Source organism: Scyliorhinus canicula, chromosome 9, assembly GCF_902713615.1.
Source record: "Scyliorhinus canicula chromosome 9, sScyCan1.1, whole genome shotgun sequence".
Taxonomy (NCBI): Eukaryota; Metazoa; Chordata; class Chondrichthyes; order Carcharhiniformes; family Scyliorhinidae; genus Scyliorhinus; species Scyliorhinus canicula.
The window spans coordinates 126,196,634-126,218,821 of NC_052154.1; the positions used below are offsets into that span (position 1 = coordinate 126,196,634).

At 47.8% G+C, this 22,188-nt stretch overlaps 1 protein-coding gene across 1 annotated transcript in view; it reads right to left on the bottom strand.

Annotated features, from left to right (window-relative positions):
* Positions 1-14,767, bottom strand: part of LOC119971662 (immunoglobulin superfamily member 22-like) — a 148,213-nt gene extending 133,446 nt beyond the window's left edge. Inside the window, exon 1 of the mRNA XM_038807516.1 lies at positions 14,588-14,767. The gene's annotated coding sequence lies outside the window, so the exon portion shown is untranslated. The remainder of the gene's footprint in view (positions 1-14,587) is intronic.
* Between the last annotated feature and the right edge of the window lie 7,421 nt (positions 14,768-22,188).

Consider the following 22,188-nt stretch of genomic DNA (forward strand, 5'->3'; position numbering starts at 1 on the left):
TGCAGTCTGGTTCTTAGAACATAGAAAATAGAAAAATACAGCACAGAACAGACCCTTCGGTCAACGATGTTGTGCCGAACTTTTGTCCGAGAATAAGAACAAATTAATCTACACCCCATCATTCTACCGTAATTCATGTACTTATCCAATAGCCACTTGAAGGTCCCTAACGTTTCCGATTCAACTACTTCCACAGGCAGTGCATTCCATGCCCCCACTACTCTCTGGGTAAAGAACCTACCTCTGACATCCCCCCTATATCTTCCACCATTCACCTTAAATTTATGTCCCCTTGTAATGGTTTGTTCGACCCGAGGGAAGCGTCTCTGACTGCCTACTCTATCTATTCCTCTGATTATCTTATAAACCTCTCTCAAGTCTCCCCTCATCCTTCTCCGTTCTACTGAGAAAAGGCCTAGCACCCTCAACCTTTCCTCGTAAGACCTACTCTCCATTCCAGCCAACATCCTGGTAAATCTCCTTTGCACCTTTTCCAAAGCTTCCACATCCTTCCTAAAGTGAGGCGACCAGAATTGCACACAGTACTCCAAATGTGGCCTTACCAAGGTTTTGTACAGCTGCATCATCACCTCACGGCTCTTAAGTTCAATCCCTCTGCTAATGAACGTGAGCACACCATAGGCCTTCGTCACAGCTCTACCCACTTGAGTGGCAACTTTCAAAGATCTATGAACATAAACCCCAATATCTCTCTGCTCCTCCACAGTGCCAAGAACTGTGTATCCCTGTATTCCGCCTTCATATTTGCCCTTCCAAAATGGACAGCCTCACACTTTTCAGGGTTGAGCTCCATCTGCCACTTCTCAGTCCAGCTCTGCAACCTATCTATGTCTCTTTGCAGCCGACAACAACCCTCCTCACTATCCACAACTCCACCAATCTTCTTATCATCTGCAAATTTACTGACCCACCCTTCAACTCCCTTATCCAAGTCATTAATGAAAATCACAAACAGCAGAGGATCCAGAATTGATCCCTGCGGTCCGCCACTGGTAACTGGGCTCCAGGCTGAATATTTGCCATCCACCCCCACTCTCTGACTTCTATCAGTTAGCCAGTTCATCATCCAACTGGCCAAATTTCCCACTATCCCATGCCTCCTTACTTTCTGCATAAGCCTACCATGGGGAACCTTATCAAATACCTTACTAAAATCCATGTACACCACATCCACTGCTTTACCTTCATCCACATGCTTGGTCACCTCCTCAAAGAATTCAATAAGACTTGTGAGGCAAGACTTACCCGTCACAAATCCATGCTGACTATCCCTAATCAAGCAGTGTCTTTCCAGATGCTCAGAAATCCTATCCCTCAGTACCCTTTCCATTACTTTACCTACCACCGAAGTAAGGCTAACTGGCCAGTAATTCCCAGGGTTATCCCTATTCCCTTTTTTGAACAGGGGCACGACATTCGCCACTCTCCAATCCCCTAGTACCACCCCTGTTGACAGTGAGGACGAAAAGATCATTGCCAACGGCTCTGCAATTTCATCTCTTGCTTCCCATAGAATCCTTGGATATATCCCATCAGGCCCGGGGGCTTGTCTATCCTCAAGTTTTTCAAAATGCTCAACACATCTTTCTTGTATTGCCTCGAGCTTACCAGTCTGTTTCACACTGTCCTCTCCACAATATGACCCCTCTCATTCGTAAATACTGAAGAAAAGTACTCGTTCAAGACCTCTTCTATCTCTTCAGACTCAATACACAATCTCCCGCTACTGTCCTTGATCGGACCCACCCTCGCTCGAGTCATTCTCATATTTCTCACAAATGTGTAAAAGGCCTTTGGGTTTTCCTTGATTCTACCCACCAAAGATTTTTCATACCCTCTCTTAGCTCTTCTAATCCCTTTCTTCAGTTCCCTCCTGGCTATCTGTATCCCTCAAGTGCCCTGTCTGAACCTTGTTTCCTCAGCCTTACATAAGTAACCTTCTTCCTCTTAACAAGGCATTCAACTTCTCTTGTCAACCATAGTTCCCTCACTCAACCATCTCGTCCTTGCCTGACAGGGACGTACATATCAAGGACATGTAGTATCGGTTCCTTGAACAAGTTTCTCTCCATTTACGGCAGCATTGTGGATAGCACAATTGCTTCACAGCTCCAGGGTCCCAGGTTCGATTCCGGCTTGGGTCACTGTCTGTGCGGAGTCTGTACATTATCCCCGTGTGTGCTTGGATTTCCTCCGGGTGCTCCGGTTTCCTCCCACAGTCCAAAGATGTGCAGGTTAGGTGGATTGGCCATGATAAATTGCCCTTAGTGTCCAAAATTGCCCTTAGTGTTGGGTGGGGTTACTGGGTTATGGGGATAGGGTGGAGGTGTTAACCTTGGGTAGGGTGCTCTTTCTAGGAGCCGGTGCAGACTCGATGGGCCAAATGGCCTCCTTCTGCACTGTAAATTCTATCTAAGTTCCACATTTCAATTGTGTCCTTCCCTGACAGCATCGTATTTACCCTTCCCCCAATTGTAAACTTTGCCCTGTTGCATGCACTTATCTCTCTCCATTACTAAAGTGAAAGTCACAGAATTGTGGTCACTATCTCCAAAATGCCCACTAACAAATCTATCACTTGCCCTGGTTCATTACCAAGTACCAAATCCAATATGGCCTCCCCTCTGGTCGGACAATCTACATACTGTGTTAGAAAAGCTTCCTGGACACACTGCACAAACACCACCCCATCCAAACTATTTGATCTAAAGAGTTTCCACTCAATATTTGGGAAGTTGAAGTCACCCATGACTACTACCCTGTGACTTCTGCACCTTTCCAAAATCTGTTTCCCATTCTGTTCCTCCACACCTCTGCTGCTATTAGGGGGCCTATAGAAAACTTCCAACAGGGTGACTGCTCCTTACCTATTTCTGACTTCAACCCATACTACCTCAGTAGGCAGATCCTCCTCGAAATGCCTTTCTGCAGTTCTATCTCTAATTAACAATGCCACCCCCCCCCCCCCCCCACCTCTTTTACCACCCACCCTAATCTTATTGAAACATCTATAACCAGGAACCTCCAACAACCATTTCAGCCCCTCTTCTATCCAAGTTTCCATGAGGGCCACCACATCGTAGTCCAAAGTACCGATCCATGCCTTAAGTTCACCCACCTTATCCCTGATGCTTCTTGCATTGAAGTATACACACTGCAACCCATCTCCGTGCCTGCAAGTACTCTCCTTTGTCAGTGTTACCTTCCCCACTGCCTCACTACACGCTTTGACGTCCTGAACATCGGCTACTTTAGCTGCTGGCTAAAGTTCCGGTTCCCATTCCCCTGCCAAATTAGTTTAACCCTCCCAAAGAGTGCGAGAAAACCTCACTCCCAGGTTATTGGTGCCCCTCTGGTTCGGATGCAACCCGTCCTGCTTGTACAGGTCCCACCTTCCCCAGAATGCGCTCCAATTATCCAAATACCTGAAGCCCTCCCTCCTACACCATTCCTGCAGCCACGTGTTCAACTGCACTCTCTCCCTAGTCCTAGCCTCGCTATCACGTGGCACAGGCAACATACCAGAGATGACAACTCTATCTGTCCTGGCTTTTAACTTCCAGCCTAACTACCTAAACTCGTTTATTACCTCCACACCCCTTTTCCTACCTATGTCGTTGGTACCACAACTTCTGGCTGCTCACCCTCCCCTTTAAGGATCCTGAAGGCACGATCCGAGACGTCCCTGGCCCTGGCACCCGGGAGGCAACATACCTTCCGGGAGTCTCGCTCGCGACCACAGAATCTCCTATCTATTCCCCTAACCATTGAGTCTCCTATCACTATTGCTTTTCTATTCTTCCCCCTTCCCTTCTGAGCCCCAGAGCCAGACTCTGTGCCAGAGACCTGGCCGCCAGGGCCTTCCCCGGTAGGTCATCCCCCCAACAGCATCCAAAACGGTATACTTGTTTTGAAGGGGAACGGCGACAAGGGATCCCTGCACTGTCTGCCCGTTCGTTTTCTTTCCCCTGATTGTAACCCAGCTACTCTTGTCCTGTACCTTGGTGTGGCTACCTCCCTGTAACTCTTCTCTATTACCCCCTCTGCCTCCCGGATGATCCGAAGTTCATCCAGCCCCAGCTCTGGTTCCCTAACACAGTCTCTGAGGAGCTGGAGTTGGGTGCATTTCCCACAGGCATAGTCAGCGGGGACACCGGTGGTATCCCTCACCACCCACATCCTACAGGAGGAGCATGCAACTGCCCTAGCCTCCATCCCCTCTTACCTTACAGAATATAGCTGCACTGTGGACCAACTGGACCTCCGCCCTCCGACTCTGCTCCCAGTCAGCTGTACTCTCTGTAAACTCCCGGCTCCCTTCACGCTCTTTGAGGAAATGTAGGAAATGAAATGAAAAGGAGCACCTTACTCCCTCCTCACCTAACTCCCTCAGTCACCAAACTCTCACTATAGCACTCAAATGCTCCCAAATTCAGCACTCCCTCAGTCACCAAACTCTCACTATAGCACTCAAATGCACCCAAATTCAGCACTCAGTGCAAACAAAGTCTGCACTGTAACTAGCTCAGATTTATACTGTGACTCTAGCCTCTGAAAACTGGCCTAATCCAATTAACTAATTAACAAGCTCCAGCTGCAAGTAGTTACAAGTAGAACCTTTGTTAAAAGCTGATTGAAAATTCACCTTCTTCTCAACCAAACAACAACTTTTAAGCTAATTAACTAAATAAAAGACTAGACTTTAGATACAAATAAAAAATAAACCCTTAATATCCCTCAGTCACCAAACTCTCACTATAGCACTCAAATGCATCCAAATTCAGCACTCACTGCAAACAAAGTCTGCACTGTCTAGTTTGACTTTAGCAGTTACTGATCTGAGGACAAGAAGTGAATGCCTCAATCCTCAAAATGCAAAAGGAATACAAACTATTTGGATTGTGATATGTTTGCAAGGATATGTTGTGAAGTGGGGCTAAAATTATAGGGTGATCAGTTCAATTCAAGCATGGCTGGATCTAGCTCTAACTTGGAGGTAAAAGACTAAGCATACTGGGTCAAGTGGAATATAACACTTACTGGAACAGTATATGCTCACCATGACCAATGGGTTGATATGGGTGATTCTGGGTTTTGCTACCAAGTTCATGGATGGGATGTTAGACAAGAGTGAATTGGAGACTGAATGGCAGTTTTGTCTAACTGTCGATTTTGACTTGAGAGAGGAATTCTGCAATGTCATTTGTACGGGTTTGAGGAGAAAATGCATTTCTTACCGACTTTCAAAAGGAATTGGATAATTTTTTTTCTTGATTCTTTCATGAGAAGTGGATATCGCTGGCAAGGCCAGCAATTGTCCATCCTTAATTGCTCTTGAGCGGAATGGCTTGCTACACTATTTCAAAGGCCGTTTAAGCATGTTGCTGTGTGCCTGGAGTCATGAGTAGGCCAGATCAGGGAAGGACAGCAGATCTCCTTCCCTGAAGGGCATTAGTGAACCAAATTATTTTTTACAATAATCGCCACTGCTTTCAAGGTCAGCATTACTGAGACTAGCTTTTCAATTCCAGATTATTAATTAAATTTAATTTCTACCATCTGCTGTGGTGGGATTTAAACTCTTGTTCCCAGAGAATTAGCCTGGGCCGCTGGATTACTAGGCCAGTGACATAACCATTCCACTGCTGTTCCCCCCATAATACTTGAAGGGGAACAATTTACAGGACTATGGGGAAAGAGCCGAGGAGTGGGATTTACATTGGGCCTTCTTCTGTGCTGTAACATCTGCATCATTCTCTGATTCTATGAATCATCTCTGTGGGATGTTTGGCTCAACGTGCATGTGGAAAAAATTCCTGGCATCTCTCATTGCTGTTGCACCAGAATCAGTTTTAAATGACCATGGAATAAGAAAAGCTATCCATCCCTGGTTGTGTTTTCTTTCAGCAAGACCTTAGTACAAGAGGAATGCCTGAGTTCCTGAAGTAAAATTGAAATCAGTTAAGGTTGCTGGCTTTTGCATGAAGATTTTTCAATGCAACAGTGATTGATGATATATTTTCATCCACCAATCAAACACCGTCAATATAATTTGTTCATCTAAACCTGGCTTGCCCAATGTACGGCCCATGAGCCTGATGCGGCCCCCAAAGTCCTCCATGTAGCCCCTGATCCAATTTAAAATTCCTATCACAGAGGTGTGTTTGAATGGAAGAATCACCATCAAGTTGTTCCTCCAATAACTGGTTTGTTTCTCTCCCGCGTTTGCGCCTGACGGGCTGACTAGTGAGCCTCTCAGCAGCAAATGAGAGAGGGAAACAGCCTCTGATTGGAGAAGTAGCAAACACACACGTTGGAGAGTGTGTTGAGACCTTTGTGGCCAAGGGAAACAAAGTTATGGCAGAGCTGGAGGTCGGGGAGCCAGTCTTGGCGGCCCAGGGAGGGCAAGATCGCATCAAGTCCAGGGACAATGAAGCTTTGGAGGCTGGGAAGGGCAAAGTTTCAACTTGCCTTTGGAGAGTGAAGATTCAGTGGGTCCATGGAGTGCAAAGGTTTGGTGGAGCTGGGGAGGGAGGTCGAATTGGGCCCGGGAGTGCTCAGTCCCAACGAACCCGATCAAGGATGACACTGGTATGTGGGAGCGACAGTGTCTGTGTGGAAGTGAGTGACTGATTGTGTGTATGGGCTCAATTCTCCCGAAAGGGAACCTAGTCCCCAAGCGAGTGCGTTTAGCTACATGTTTCCCGGCCTTCGCAGTGCCGATAAACACATGGCTATTCAACATGACTCACGTTGAATAAGGGGCCTGAAGGGGGAAGGCCGAACTGTACTTAACCCCATTGTAGTGAGAGATCAGAACGCTATTTTTAAATGGCGTCCCGATCTTCGAGGCCCCCGAAATAATCCCCTATCTCCCCCCCAGCCCGAATGCAGTATGGTAAGATCACCCCCTCCCCCCGCACCTTCCCCCAACACCCACGCCAGGCAACCCCTACGCCCCAGCTGCATGCCTTTTGGGCAGGATGATGCCCTGGCACTGCTGGTGCCACCTAGGTATCCTGGCAATGCCAGCTTGGCATTTCTTTCAGGGCCTTGGAGATTGGGATGCCATTTAAAAAGTGGGAATGAGAGCCTGAGTAAGAGTGTTGGGGTTAGAGTGAGTCTGCCTTCCGCCCAGTCTCAGGTTTTTCCACTCACTCTAATGACCACACACTGACACATACACACGCATCAACTCACACTCATGCACCCATATACACTTACCGTCACAAACTCTGGTCAATGTATTACTTTTTTTAAAACTGAACAATTTATTGCTATGACTTTTCGGTACTTTTGCTGAGCAATTGTTTATTTCCTTAAAACCTGAACTTCTTTTGACATTCAATATATTGTTGTGCCAAACTTTATCTTTCTGATATTTTGCTCATCGGCCCATTGAGTAAGGAAAATATGCAAATGTGGCTCCGACGTTGGAGAAGTCTGATCTAAACATTCAATTGTTGTGTTTAGAATTAACTCAGAAAGGACTTCCGGTTGCGGTGATGACGTGTTAAGCCGCACATTTGGGAGCTCCTGATTTTAACGGACTTTTGGGTTCTTTTTAGAGCCCCAAATGGCGCTTTTTTGACGTTTCCCGGTGGGGGAAGGTGTTGGGAGAAACATTCTCCGCAATTTATGTTTCAAAATCGAAGTGGAGCAAGGGGAAAAACGGCAGCAGCTCCCCAGAAAAAACGGGGGAAGGGATCCAAGATGGCGGCCGGCGGAGCACCCAAGGACTGGTGGAAGTGGGCGCAGGAGCAGCAAGCTGCTCTCCTGCGCTGTTTTGCAGAGCTGAAGGCTGAGTTGCTGAGCTCACTGAAAGAAACAACCAGCAAGCTGATGGAGACCCAGACGACCCAGGGTGCTGCCATCCAGGAGTTCCAGCAGCAGGCCGCTGAACGAGAGGAGGAGGCCATGGTCCTCGTGGGTAAGGTGGAGGTGCACGAGGCACTCCATAAGAAGTGGCAAGACTGCTTTGAGGAGCTGGATCTCCGCATGAGGCGGAAGAATTTAAGGATCTTGGGCCTTGCGGAGGGTCTGGAGGGGTCGGATCTGCCGACCTACGTGGCCAGCATGTTGAATTCGATGGTGGGGGCAGGGCCGTTCCCTCTGCCCCCGGAGCTGGAGGGAGCCCACAGAGTACTGGCCAGGAGGCCCAAGGAGAATGAACCCCCGCGCGCGGTGCTGGTGAGGTTCCACCGGTTCAGGGATCGGGAGTGTGTGCTGCGCTGGGCAAAGAAGGTGAGGAGCAGCAAGTGGGAGAATTCGGTAGTGTGGATCTACCAGGACTGGATTGCGGAGGTGGCTAAGCGGCGGGCCGGGTTTAACCGGACGAAGGAGGTGCTTCATAAGAAGCACGTAAAGTTTGGGATGTTGCAACCTGCGCGCCTGTGGGTAACTTATCTGGATCGGACCTACTATTTTGAGTCCCCGGAGGAGGCGTGGGCCTTTGTGCAGAAGGAGAAGCTGGACTCGAACTAGGGGTTGGGGGTTGCGGGGTCGGTTGTATTGTTATATTGCTGGTTTTTGCTGTTGTTGTGTTTTCTGTACTTTCGTAATTTTGACATGGTTTCTTTATGTGGGTTTTGCTCTGTTTTCTGTGGGGGGGGGGGAGGTGGGGTATGGTCTGAGGTTTGTATTTTGCGGGGGATGTTGGGGGTTTGTTGTATTCTATATGGGGTTGGGGGATGGGATGGGGCTGGTATTTTGGAGCTGCGTCAGTAGGGTGGGGTCGGGCAGTGCGAAAGCGCGGACTTTCCTCTGGTTTCCCGCGTTGCGGGGCTGGAGGGGTGGAGCTGGCGGTGGGGGCGGGGCCTCTACTGGGTTTTTTTTCCCCCGCGCTGGAGCGGTGCCAAGGGGAGTGGCAGGAGGGGGGATGATCCCACGTCGGGAGGGGTCGAGTTTTGGCGGGAGTTGTCGGGGTCAGCAGAAGTCAGCTGACCCACGGAAGTACAATGGAGGGCATGTCGCGGCTAGGAGGGGTCCTAGCGTGGGGGGGGAGGGGGGGATACCGGGTTGCTGCTGGTAGGGTCAGGAAGGAGCCGGTGTGGGCCGGGGGGGTAGAGGAGAGGTGCTGTCGCCGTGGGGACTGGGTCGGGCGGGGTGTGCTGGCCTGGGGCGGGCAGTCGAAGGGCTATGGTTAGTCGGCGGGGTAGGGGGGGGGATGCCCTCTGATCCGGTTGGTCACCTGGAATGTGAGAGGACTGAACGGGCCGGTTAAGCGGGCTAGGGTATTTGCTCATTTGAAGGGGCTGAAGGCGGATGTGGCGATGCTCCAGGAGACCCACCTGAAGGTGGCGGACCATGTCCGTCTGAGGAAAGGGTGGGTAGGGCAGGTTTTCCACTCCGGGTTGGATGCGAAGAACCGGGGGGTGGCGATTCTGGTGGGGAAGAGGGTGTTGTTTGAGGCATCTGAGGTGGTGGCGGATAAGGGGGGTAGGTTTGTTATGGTGAGGGGTAGGCTACAAGGAGAGAAGGTGGTATTAGTTAATGTGTATGCCTCAAATTGGGATGATGCGGGCTTTATGAGGCGTATGCTGGGACGTATCCCGGACCTGGAGGCGGGGGGCCTGATCATGGGGGGGGGACTTCAATACGGTGCTGGATCCTTCACTGGATTGGTCCAGTTCAAGGACGGGTAGGAGGCTGGCGGCGGCCAAGGTGCTGAGGGGGTTTATGGACCAGATGGGAGGGGTGGACCCCTGGAGGTTTGGGAGGCCAAGGGGGTGGGAGTATTCTTTTTTCTCCCACGTCCATAGGGTTTATTCCAGAATAGACTTTTTCGTGGTGAGCAGGGGATTGATTCCGAGGGTGGAGGAGGCCGAGTATTCGGCCATTGCAATCTCCGACCACGCTCCGCATTGGATGGATTTGGAGATGGGGTAGGTACGGGACCAGCGCCCATTGTGGCGTCTGGATGTGGGGTTGTTGGCGGAGGAGGAGGTGTGCAGGAGGGTCCGGGGAAGTATTGAGGGGTACCTCGAGGTTAACGATACGGGGGATGTCTGGGAAGCCCTGAAGGCAGTGATTCGGGGGGAGCTGATATCCATCCGGGCCCACAGGGATAGGACGGAGAGGAGGTAGAGGGAGAGACTGGTGGGGGAACTCCTGGAGGTGGATAGGAGGTACGCGGAGGCACCAGAGGAGGGATTGCTGGGGGAGAGGCGTAGCCTACAAGCTAGGTTTGATTTGTTAATCACCAGAAAGGCGGAGGCACAGTGGAGGAAGGCACAGGGGGCGGTGTATGAGCATGGTGAAAAGGCGAGTAGGATGCTGGCGCATCAGCTCCACAAGCGGGATGTGGCTAGGGAAATTGCTGGAGTGAGATAAGAGTGGGAATGTGGTGCGGAAGGGGGCAGAGGTGAATGAGGTCTTCAAGGACTTTTATGGGGAACTGTACCGGTCGGAGCCACCGGTGGAGAGGAGGGGAATGGAGAGTTTTCTCGATGGGCTATCTTTCCCGAAGGTGCAAGAGGAGCAGCTGGAAGGGCTGGGGGCGTCGATTGAGCTGGAGGAGCTGGTTAAGGGGATTGGGCAGATGAAGTCTGGGAAGGCGCCGGGGCCGGACGGGTTCCCAGTGGAGTTCTGTAAAAGGTATGTGGACCTGGTGGGCCCCCTGTTGGTACGGACGTTTAATGAGGCATGGGAGGGGGGGGGCTTTGCCCCCGACGATGTCGCGGGCGCTGATTTCCTTAATCCTAAAGAGGGATAAGGACCCGCAGCAGCGTGGTTCATACAGGCCCATATCTCTCCTTAATGTAGACGCCAAGTTGCTGGCAAAGATCCTGGCCACCAGGATTGAGGACTGTGTGCCAGGGGTGATACACGAGGACCAGACAGGTTTTGTTAAGGGACGGCAGCTCAACACGAATGTACGGAGATTGCAAAATGTCATTATGATGCCGGCGATTGAGGGGGAGGCGGAGATAGTGGTGGCGCTGGATGCGGAGAAGGCACTCGATAGAGTGGAGTGGAGGTACCTATGGGAGGTGCTGGAGAGGTTTGGATTTGGAGAAGGGTTTATTAAGTGGGTGAGGCTACTGTATGAGGCCCCGATGGCGAGTGTAGTTACTAATGGGAGGAGGTCGGATTACTTCCGGCTCTACCGGGCAGAGTGCCCCCTGTCCCCCTTGTTGTTTGCACTGGCAATCGAACCTTTGGCGATGGCGTTGCGGGAGTCAGGAAGGTGAAGGGGTTTGATGCGGGGAGGGGAGGAACATCAGGTGTCGTTGTATGCAGATGACCTGTTACTGTATGTGGCGGACCCAGTGGGAGGGATGCCGAGGGTGATGGAGCTGTTGGCTGAGTTCGGGGCCTTTTCAGGCTATAAACTGAATCTGGGCAAGAGTGAGGTGTTTGTGGTGCACCCGGGGGACCAAGAGGAGGGAATTAGAAGGCTCCCGTTTAAGAGGGCAGAGAAGAGTTTCAGGTACCTGGGGGTGCAGGTGGCCAGGAGCTGGGGGACTCTTCACAAGCTCAATTTCACCAGGCTTGTGGAGCAGATGGAGGAGGAATTTAAAAGATGGGATATGCTGCCACTGTCGTTGGCGGGGAGGGTGCAGTCCGTCAAAATGACGGTGCTCCCGAGGTTCTTGTTCCTGTTTCAGTGCCTGCCCATCTTCATCCCCAGGGCCTTTTTCAGGAGGGTGACTAGTAGCATTTTGAGCTTTGTGTGGGCGCGTGGGACTCCGAGAGTGAAGAGGGTCTTTCTGGAGTGAGGTAGAGATGGGGGGGGCTGGCGCTGCCCAACCTTTCGAGTTATTATTGGGCGGCCAATGTGTCAATGGTGCGTAAATGGGTGATGGGGGGGGGGGGGGGGGGGGGCGTAGAAAAGGATGGAGATGGCGTCCTGTGGAGGCACGAGCCTGGGGGCCCTGGTAACGGCGCCGTTGCCGCTCCCTCCCACGAGGTATACCACTAGCCCGGTGGTGGCAGCGACCCTAAAAATATGGGGGCAGTGGAGGTGGCACAGGGGGGAGGTGAAGGGCTCGGTGGAGGCTCCATTAAGGGGGAATCATCGGTTCGTCCCGGGGAACATCGACGGGGGATTTAGGGGGTGGTACAGGGTGGGCATTAGGAAGTTGGGGGACCTGTTTATGGGCGGGAGGTTTGCGAGCCTGGGGGAATTGGAAGAGAAAATCGGGCTCCCCCCAGGGAACACGTTCAGGTACTTGCAGGTAAAGGTGTTTGCTCGGCGGCAGGTGGAGGGATTTCCTTTGCTGCCCTTGCGGGGGGCAAGAGGCGGGGGGCAAGGGACAGGGTGCTTTCGGGGGTGTGGGTCGGGATGGAAAGGTGTCTGACATTTATAAGGTAATGCAGGAGGGGGAGGAGGCGTCAGTGGAGGAGCTGAAGGCTAAGTGGGAAGGGGAATTAGGGGAGCAGATCGAGGACGGGACTTGGGCGGATGCCTTGGAGAGGGTTAACTCTTCCTCTTCATGTGCGAGGCTTAGTCTCATTCAATTTAAGGTGCTGCATCGGGCTCACATGTCCGGGACTCGGATGAGTAGGTTCTTTGGGGGTGAGGACAGGTGCACCAGGTGTTCGGGGAGTCCAGCGAATCATGCCCATATGTTCTGGGCATGCCCGGCACTGGAGGAATTTTGGAAGGGGGTAGCGAGGACGGTGTCGAGGGTGGTTGGATCCAGGGTCAAACCGGGCTGGGGACTCGCGATCTTTGGGGTTGCGGGGGAGCCGGGAGTGCAGGAGGTGAAAGAGGCCGGTGTTTTGGCCTTTGAGTCCCTAGTAGCCTGGCGGCGGATCTTGCTGCAGTGGAAAGATGCGAGGCCCCCAAGTGTGGAGACCTGGATCAGTCATGGCGGGGTTTATCAAACTGGAAAGGGTCAAATTCGCACTGAGAGGATCAGTACAATGGTTCTATAAATGGTGGCAGCCTTTCTTGGACTTTCTGGCTCAGAGATAGGGAAATGGGTCAATAGCAGCAGCAACCCGGGGGGGAGGAGGGAAGAGAGGGGGGGTGTTATCTATTTGTTCTACGGTTATTCAATTTAATATGTTGCTAATTTAATTTGTTGTTAATTTATTCTGTTGGTCATTGGGGTTGGCGGGGTGGGGAGGGTTCGGTGTACGAGCTGTTACGGTTCTGGGGTGTTATGACTGTTATTGTTAGAGACCTTTGATATTTTCATTACTGTTTGTTGTCTAAATACAAAATTTTTCAATAAAAATTATTTAAAAAAAAAAGAATTAACTCAGAAACAAAAAAATCAGTCCTGCCCACGGTTTCCTGATAGCGAGGGGTAGCTCCAGTGGGAATTCCCACTGACAAGTGGCAGAAGTAGAGAATCCCACTGCCAGCGAACGCTGCAACCAATTTATCCGTTCTCGTTGGCAGCGGCAGCGGGCCGGTCTTGTATAGTAAAGTTTATTTATGTTTGTTCAAAAGCTGTGGAATATTGTGGTTCTATTTACTGAGTGTCTTAAATTTCAAACTCTGTCTACTTTAAACAAAATGTTATTGATCCCTAACCAAATCTTACCAGTAATGTGGGGTCTGGCCGAGGATTATAACAACCTGCAGAACAGACATGCCAAATAGACCAGAAATATCTGACATCTCACAATGTACTTTACAAACAGATAAAAACAAATTACTGCAGATGCTGGAATCTGAAACAAAAGGGACAATGCTGGAAAATCTCAGCAAGTCTGGCAGCATCTGTAGGGAGAGAAAAGAGCTAACGTTTCGAGTCCGATGACAGATGTCTTTATACCTCTCAATGTACCTCAATCTAGAGATATTGATACTCCAGATGTTCTGGACACTCCTTAGTGTAACCCACAGACCTGATTATCCTGACCCTTTTGCTGCATTCAATAGACTGGACGTTTCTGCTCTATTTCAGCGAATGCAACACACCAGATTCATTTGAAACCTCGGACTGCTGCACAGATCAGAAACTACCTAATGCCCGAATCTGCGACACAGACCAGACATTCATGTCACCACTCTTGACACTGATTATTCTTTCTGTATATCCAGACACACTCAGCATTGCAATACCCAACACACACATTCTTTGCACATGACAATGAATACTCACAGGTTGAGAGTCTGACACACACACACCTTTTAGCTATTACCCTCTTCCAGTGATTTTTCTTTGATTCTTAAAAGTTGTCTTGTTTTGTTAAGCCTAATTTATTAGACATTGCAACTATTTCTTTCCTCTTCACATAATTTGCTATGATCCAAATAAATTCATAAAACTACTCCAAATTGTCGTGGGATAGTAGTGATAACTGGGACAAGTAACATCGGAAAACTGATTGAAGCCAATGTTGAATATTCCAGAGTACAGAGCTTTAGAATATTCATAAGCAAATGATAATTTTGCTTCCCTTTTTAATTTTAGATGTCATAGAATGAAACATCCTATCACTAGTAGATTAAAGACTCCACATTCCTAAAATGTACTACATCTCATTCTAGAGACAGATCTGTGTTTAAGCTATATTTTGAATGACACTTCACATAATTTCACATTTCTAATTTTTATTATAATGTTTGGTTAGAAATTTTTTAAAATGAGGAAAGAGAACTTACCTGTTGCTGCGGTGTCTAGTTCCGAACTGAGGTCAGAGCAGTTGTAGGCTGTGTAGCTGCTCTGAAGAGGAATCATGAGGAGATCGGAAAGCCCTGACCTTTGACAGGGATCCAAGCTCAGGAAACACAACTAATTTGGCACATGAGCTAAAATTCTATAAATGTACAGTCCTCTTGTGGGATATTCACTTACTTCAAAGATGCTTCGTTCAGCAGTTTGCAATGTGCAGCTAAATGAGAAGTTCTGCACTGATGGGTCACTCACAACTCTATGTATCTTCTCCCTGCCCCAAAACTGCGCAGATGATTCTGTGTCTCTATGGTTGCTTCACATTCTCATTATGTTCTTTGCTTTCAATAATTCCCCTGCATTCTCCTTCAAGTGTTATCTTGACTCAGTGGCAATGTTTCTGTCTCTAAATCAGGGGTGACTGCTTTAAACCATATAGCAGCACTTGAGCACAAATTTCATAACACGTTTGGGCCACTTTTTGGCACTGGTGGAAAACAGACAGCAGAGGATTTCCATTGACTTCAACAGAAAGAAAAATCAGACGAGGCCTCACAATCCATGAATATATTGTTTTGCTCCACTGCCAAGAGTTAAAATTGATCCCATTAATTATGTGCGAAGAGTGGTGCATTGTTGGTGGTGTTGTACCCTGCCTGTTCAGCTGGATGTACGGGATCCAATGACATTATTCAAAGAAGAGCAAGGGAGTACTCCCAGTGTCATCAAGATTTCTCTCCTAATCAGTACCGTGAAAAACAGATTTGCCATTCATTTATCTCATTATTGTTTGTGGGTTTTTGATTTTTGCTACATCAGGAGAACTCCTCTGCACATCCTTGTGTCCATTTCTTTCTGTGTGACTCACTCTTACATATCTAACACTGTGTAACTTACCCATATACAATCGTATTCAATATTTCTACTGTGTGGTATTTAGCATTCTGAACACCTCATTCCCGGGATTAATCATTCCCTGCGTAATTTACTCCTATGTATGCAGCATTTTCTGTCAATCCATCACATGAGAACTCACAATTCTGTATACCTCACTTCTAGATATAAGATTATCTAAATCACTACCAGATGCCCAATTTGCTATCTGTAATTCACTTCTTAGACGACTATGGTCTGTCTAAATCATTCTTGGGTATTCATCATTCTCTGTGTAATGTATTCCTTGGTATCCATTCATCATCCTGTGAGTCTCACCCAACTTAATTAAGATAATTATATAGATAAGTACATGAGGGCAGCATGGTAGCACAGTGGTAAGCACAGTTGCTTCACAGCTCCAGGGTCCCAGGTTCAATTCCCGTCTTGGCTCACTGTCTGTGCAGACTCTGCACATTCTCCCCATGCCTGCGTGGGTTTCCTCCGGGTGCTCCGGTTTCCTCCCACAGTCCAAAGGCGTGCAGTTTAAGTAGATTGGCCATGATAAATTGCCCTTAGTGTCCAAAAAGGTAAGGTGGGGTTACTGGGTTACGGCGATAGGGTGGAGGCGTGGGCTTAAGTAGGGTGCTCTTTCCAAGAGCCAGTGCAGACTCAATGGGCCGAATGGCCTCGTTCTGCACTGTAAATTCTATGAGGGAGAAAGGAAAAGAAAGAAATACTGTTGGTATAAGATGAAGTAGAGGAGAGGTTGCTTGTGCACAGCATTAACACTGCCAAAGACCGTGTACGGGATTCTCCATTGCCCGGCGCCGATATCGTCATCGATGATCGAGCGGATTGGGGACAGCGCCTGTTTTCGGATGCTTGCTCCCCTCCAAAACGCTGTAAGCCGTTGGGAAGGCTTCAGGACGTTACCTGAAGGCCCTGCCCCAATGCTCTGCCCCTGATGAGCCAAGTTCCCGATGGCTGGGGACCCATGTGCTCTCAGTTTTCGGGAACCTGGCGTGGTGGCTGCAGACTGTGTTCAGTGGTGCCACAGTCGTGCTTCTGGCTGGGGCGGCGGGGGGAGACAGGTGGGGGACGGGCCTCGGATGTCCTGAGGGGCACTATTAGGCAGGTTGGGTCCATATTATACGGCACGACCACTGTAGGTCATCGCCATGCGTATGTGCGGCCAAGAACCCATCAATTATATCGGGAAGGCAGTGCGTTTTACGTGCTGCGGCTGCTAGCCCCCCACCAGTCGGGGCATCGGTGCGGGGGCGGCACCAACATTTTCGTCGTAAAACTAGATACTTCTTCCGGACATAGCCTCAAAATCAGAGAATCTAGTCCCAAGTGTCTAATATTGCTGATAGATTTGGTAGTGGATTAAATGACGTGCATTGTTATCCACATTCATAAACACAGGTGTAGCAACATCTGCTATAGATGCCCATAATCTCAGGTGTAGTAAGAACCTCCAGATGTCCATAATCTCAGGTGCACTATGGAGCAAGAGGTGCTCATAATCTCAGGGGTAGTAATTATCTGCCATAAGTATGTGTTCCGCTTTACATGACTTCCACATTTTTTTACCATTTATTCTCAGGCAACAATACCCTGTTCACAATTAAAGTAGATACACAATCACGAGCAGAAATGTCCAAAGTATAAATTTTGTACCAAAAGAATGTTTTAAAAATGTAATCCCCTTTCTTCGCGTTTACCTGTATTAGCAGCAAAGAAAATCACAGGACCCAACAGCAAAATTCCATCCCTCACCAGCTGCTATTGCCAGATCACATTATGCAAATGGTTTGGGTATTACTTTAAAGCTTTGACTTCTTCATAATCAGCCCCAAGGATAGAAAGAAAAATATTTCCACAACGTTAAGTTCATCCTCTATGCTTAGTTCAGCTGTTTGCATGTTTTAGCGATTGAATGCACGGCTATTACTCTAATGGCAAGTCCCAGCGGGAGTATGAGCTACTATAACCAGCTGGATGGAATGACAACATAGCAGAAACTCAAGGAAGAAGTCCTTCTGTTGCACACTCCAGGGAAGGAAAGTGCTGCAAACACATTGCCTTATATGAGAAAGGCTCAATGCTGAAACACCTGTTCCTAGCACTAATTATTTATTCTGGGATACATGTAGTAACCTGATACCAGTCTCTTTTTACCAAACCCCTTCATCCTACCTCCCCATCACAAGATACTTGTTAATAAACACAAGATATAAAAACTTAAAAAAATATTAAAAATAAATATAATGCACACAAGTTCAAGATGTGCCTTTTCCCATTGAGAAACTTTGATTTAGGATCTCAGCCCCAAATTTCTTAAACTTGAAGCCAGGAAAGTTGCAAAATTTGGATGCGCCAGATAGGGGTGCGGGATGGAATTGTGCAAGAAATCATTCTACTGGGTCCTGTCTCTGAGTGCCAGTTCTGGCATTTTCAGCCACAAGTAGATTTTGCATATTTTAATGGAATACAAATGATGGGATGATGTCACATAATGTATTTTCTGTCACTTGTGCAGAGATTTGCTCATTGGGAGAACTTTAAAACTTACATAGGATATGCTGAATGGTCTGAATCACAAAAAAATCATAAGCATTTCTTTTCCTTTTTATTTTTTGCTGGTAGCTCAGGACATGCAACAAAACTATGCTACTCTTTCAGTGGCATCGCCCAGCTGAGAAAGGTGTCACTGTCCCTGAATCTGGGAATTAAAGCAGCTTCATGATTGCTGACAGCCGACTAAAAGTCCCACTACGCGGCATCTGAAACAGCAGAATGGAAGAAATTCAAGGCTCAAAACTGCAGAAAACCACCAGTCTTATGGAGCATGAAAGATGATGAGTTAAATCAAGAAGCAGTGCTAATATTAAAACAACACTGGGTGTCTAAGAATCATAAATTATAAAAGAAAAAACACAAAATAGCAACTCATGTTACAAGTCAATTATTGAATTACTCAGTGAATAGCTGAGAAATAAAGAACAGATTCAGAGGCACCCTGTCTGGCTTGTACAGGTGCCATCTCCCCCAGAGCCAATCCCAGTGTCCCATGATTCTAAAGCTCTCCCTCTTGCACCTTCTTTCAAGCCACATACTCATCTCCCATTCCTGTACTCACTTGCATGTGAGACCAGGAGTAATCTAGATACTACTACTTTTGATGTCCTACTTGCTAATTTTCTACCGAGCTCTCTAAATTCTGTCTGCAACACCATATTCTCTTGCCTACCTAAGCTTTTGGTACAAACGTAGACAATGACCTCTCGTTGCTCCCCCTCCCCCAGAAGAATGTCATGCAGCAGGGAAGCAACATAGCTTCCTAGAATCATGTCTACAGGTGGCACGGTGGCGCAGTGGTTAGCACTGAGGCCTCACGGCACCAAGGACCCGGGTTCGATCCCAGCCCCCGGCCACTGTCCATGTAGAGTTCGCACATTCTCCATGTCTGCGTGGGTTTCACCCCCACAACCCACAGATGCGCAGGGAGGTGGATTGACCATGCTAAATTGCCCTGAACTGAAAAAACAATTGGGTACTCTCAATGTATAAAAAAAAGTTGTGTTTACAAGCACAAACACCTGTCGTTTCTGCTAACGAATCCTCTATCACTAATCCTCGTCATTCTTCTACTCCTCCTTCACATCTATTCATGGTGCCACAAACTTGGCATTAACTGCACTCCTCTGAGGAACCAACGCCCTCACCAGTATTCAAAATGGAAAACAGGTTAGTGAGCAAGACCCCAGGGGACTCCAGTCTGGTCCTCTTGGACTGCCTGGCGGTTATCCTTTCTGCCTCCATGCTCATAATATGCGGTGTGACCACCTCTCTGAATGCACCATTGCTGTAACACTCAGCCTCACGAATACACCACTGTGGCTCCAACCTTCGAATGAGCTCCAAACTCTGGAGCTTACGTTCCTGTAGCTGGTAGCAGGAATATGTGCTCGTCTAGATCATCAGTGGTGTCCTTGACTTCCCACATATTACAGGATTTGGACATGGGCTGCTTCATTATCCTAATAACAATGAATGGTGCTGAACATTGTGCATTCATCAGCATACATTCCACTTCTAACCTTATGCTTGAAGTAAGGTATTTGATGAAGGAGCTGAAGATGGTTGGGCCTATGGAACTCCTGAAGTAATGTCCTGGAACTAAAAAGATTGACCTCCAACAATCACAACCATCTTCCATTGCGCAAGATATCACTCCAACCAGTGGCGAGTTTTCCTCCTGAATCCCATTGACTCCAGTTTTTCTGGGGCTCCTTATAATAATAATAATAATCTTTACTGCCACAAGTAGGCTGACTTAACACTGCAATTAAGTTACTGTGAAAAGCCCCTATTCGCCATACTCCGGCACCTGTTTGGATACACTGAGGGATAATTTAGAATGTCCAAATTATCCAACAGCACGCCTCTTGGGACTTGTGGGAGGAAACCGGAGCACTCAGTGAGAACGTGCAGACTCTGCACAGGCAGTGACCCAAGCTGGGAACCGAACCTGGGACCCTGGCGCTGTGAAGCAACAATGCAAACCACTGTGCTACCATCAGTCATATGCTGCCTTGATATCAAGGGCAGTCATTCTCATCTCACATCCAGAGTTTGTTTTTTTTATCCATGATTGAACCAAGGTTGTAATGAGGTCAGGAGCTAATTGGCCCTGGCGGAACCCAATCGGAGTGTCACAGAGCAGGTGATTGATAAGCAACTGCTGCTTAATAGTACTGTTGATGACCCCTTCCATCACTTTACTGATAACTGAAAGTACACTGAATAGTGGTAATAGGACAGATTGGTTTTGCCGATTTCTGTGCAGAGGACATGCTTGTGCAATTTTCCACATGCCAGGTAGGTGTCAGTGTTGTAGCTGTAGCCTTCAGATTGAGGCCATCCCCCATAAGTCCTTTCTGCTCAAAATGGAGATTGTAAACTTTGGCATCCTGCTCCAACTGGTACCCAGCAGCCTAAAAAATCAGGTTGGGCGGGAAAAGGCCCATTAGTACCCTATGGTCTGCATTACGTCCACCAAAATTCATAAACTTTGGTTCATCAAAAACATATCCCATACCATATCATGTTATTTTACCACCCCAGTCCCTACTCACACTTATTGCTTTCCAGCACCCAATTCCTCTAATTTAAGATTTACAGGATGTTTTAATTCCATCATGATCTTATTGCTTCCTTCCTCAGCATCCTCCCAGCAGGCATAACCACCTGCTTCCCCTTTCCACCGTTCTCTGGCTCTGGGCTTTTGGGCATGCCTCCTCATTTGACCTCCCATTAGCTCCAATGCCTTGAGCAACTAAGACCCCAAGTCCCGGAATTGTCTTCAATAACCTCAGCCTGCCTTTAAAATCCACCTTTTTGAACAAGATTTTAGGCACCACTCATATCTCCTTCTTTGTCTACATGTCCATTTTATCTAATTATCACTGTGACATGCCTTTGAACATTTTTCTATGTTAAAGTTTCTATATAAATGGGAGTTGTTCTTTGTTATACTGTGCACAATGGATATTGGTGCTGTAGGGTACACATTAGGTATTAATGGTTCTAAGATGCACAAAGCATGTTATTGGTGGAGCATGCAACGAGGGTATTCGTAGACTATCAATTTGGATATCTCCATCAGCAGACAGCGGCTTCTGACCCTGGGGGGGGGGGGGGGGGGGAAAGGGGGGTTCAACACTTTGTTGTGTCCCACCTTCTTGATACTGACCCTGCCAAAATTTAAGCATATTCTGGAGATACACCAGACTGTGATATTCTGGCACTCCTTAAGCTAGTCAGCCGCATTAGAGAACAGTGCTTCTATCCAGCACGGGCATTGGAGTAGGGGGCAGGAAATTCTACATAAGTCTTTCTTCATGAAAGTTTTACTTGAGGAGGTCTTCTTTCAACATATTACCCAAGTAATGATCTCTGTAGTCTTCTCAATTGTGGTTGCTAATAGAACTTGAGCTGCACTATCTGCGGCTGCTATAATCAGGGTCTTAGTCAATATTTTGCAAATGGGAGAATTACTGGATAGGCAGCTGCATCAGTTTGTAGCCTGCACCTATAACATTTAGCAGAGGGCTGAACGCTGCAGAGAGAATGTGACTTCCGATAGAGAACTTTACACTCCTATTTGTAAAGGCAGCAGCGTGCCCAAGGATGAGGGTATTTCACACCGGGCATTAATTGAGGATGATGCTGCTCGGAAATAAACCTTAGCACGATGATAAGTTTCTAAATCCACACTCAGAGAGTGTCATATCAGCTCCTTCATAGATTTATCTTCCCTCTTATAATATCTTTTGAAACTTCAAAGTTTATTTTTAAATAATTAATCTAAGGATATGCCTGAGGTAGTTCCAGTCCTAAAGTGTCCCCATCAGACTTAATAACATTTGGTAGTTTCATAAGCAATAGATTTAGTGCGGCCACCATTTTTGTAGTCTGAATCAATGCTATTTAGCAGTCAACTAACATGGTTGGTAGCCATTTTTCACTGATGTAGAATACATTTTTAAACTAAACCAGCCATATTTGGCAAATAAAGAGCTTTAATTGTGAGACAATTAAAGTAATTAATCAATAGATGTATCAGAAGGGCTAGTAATATAACCTGTAAGTCAAAGTCTATAATGTTTTGGGCGGGATTCACTACCTGCCCCCCTCCCCCCAGCGT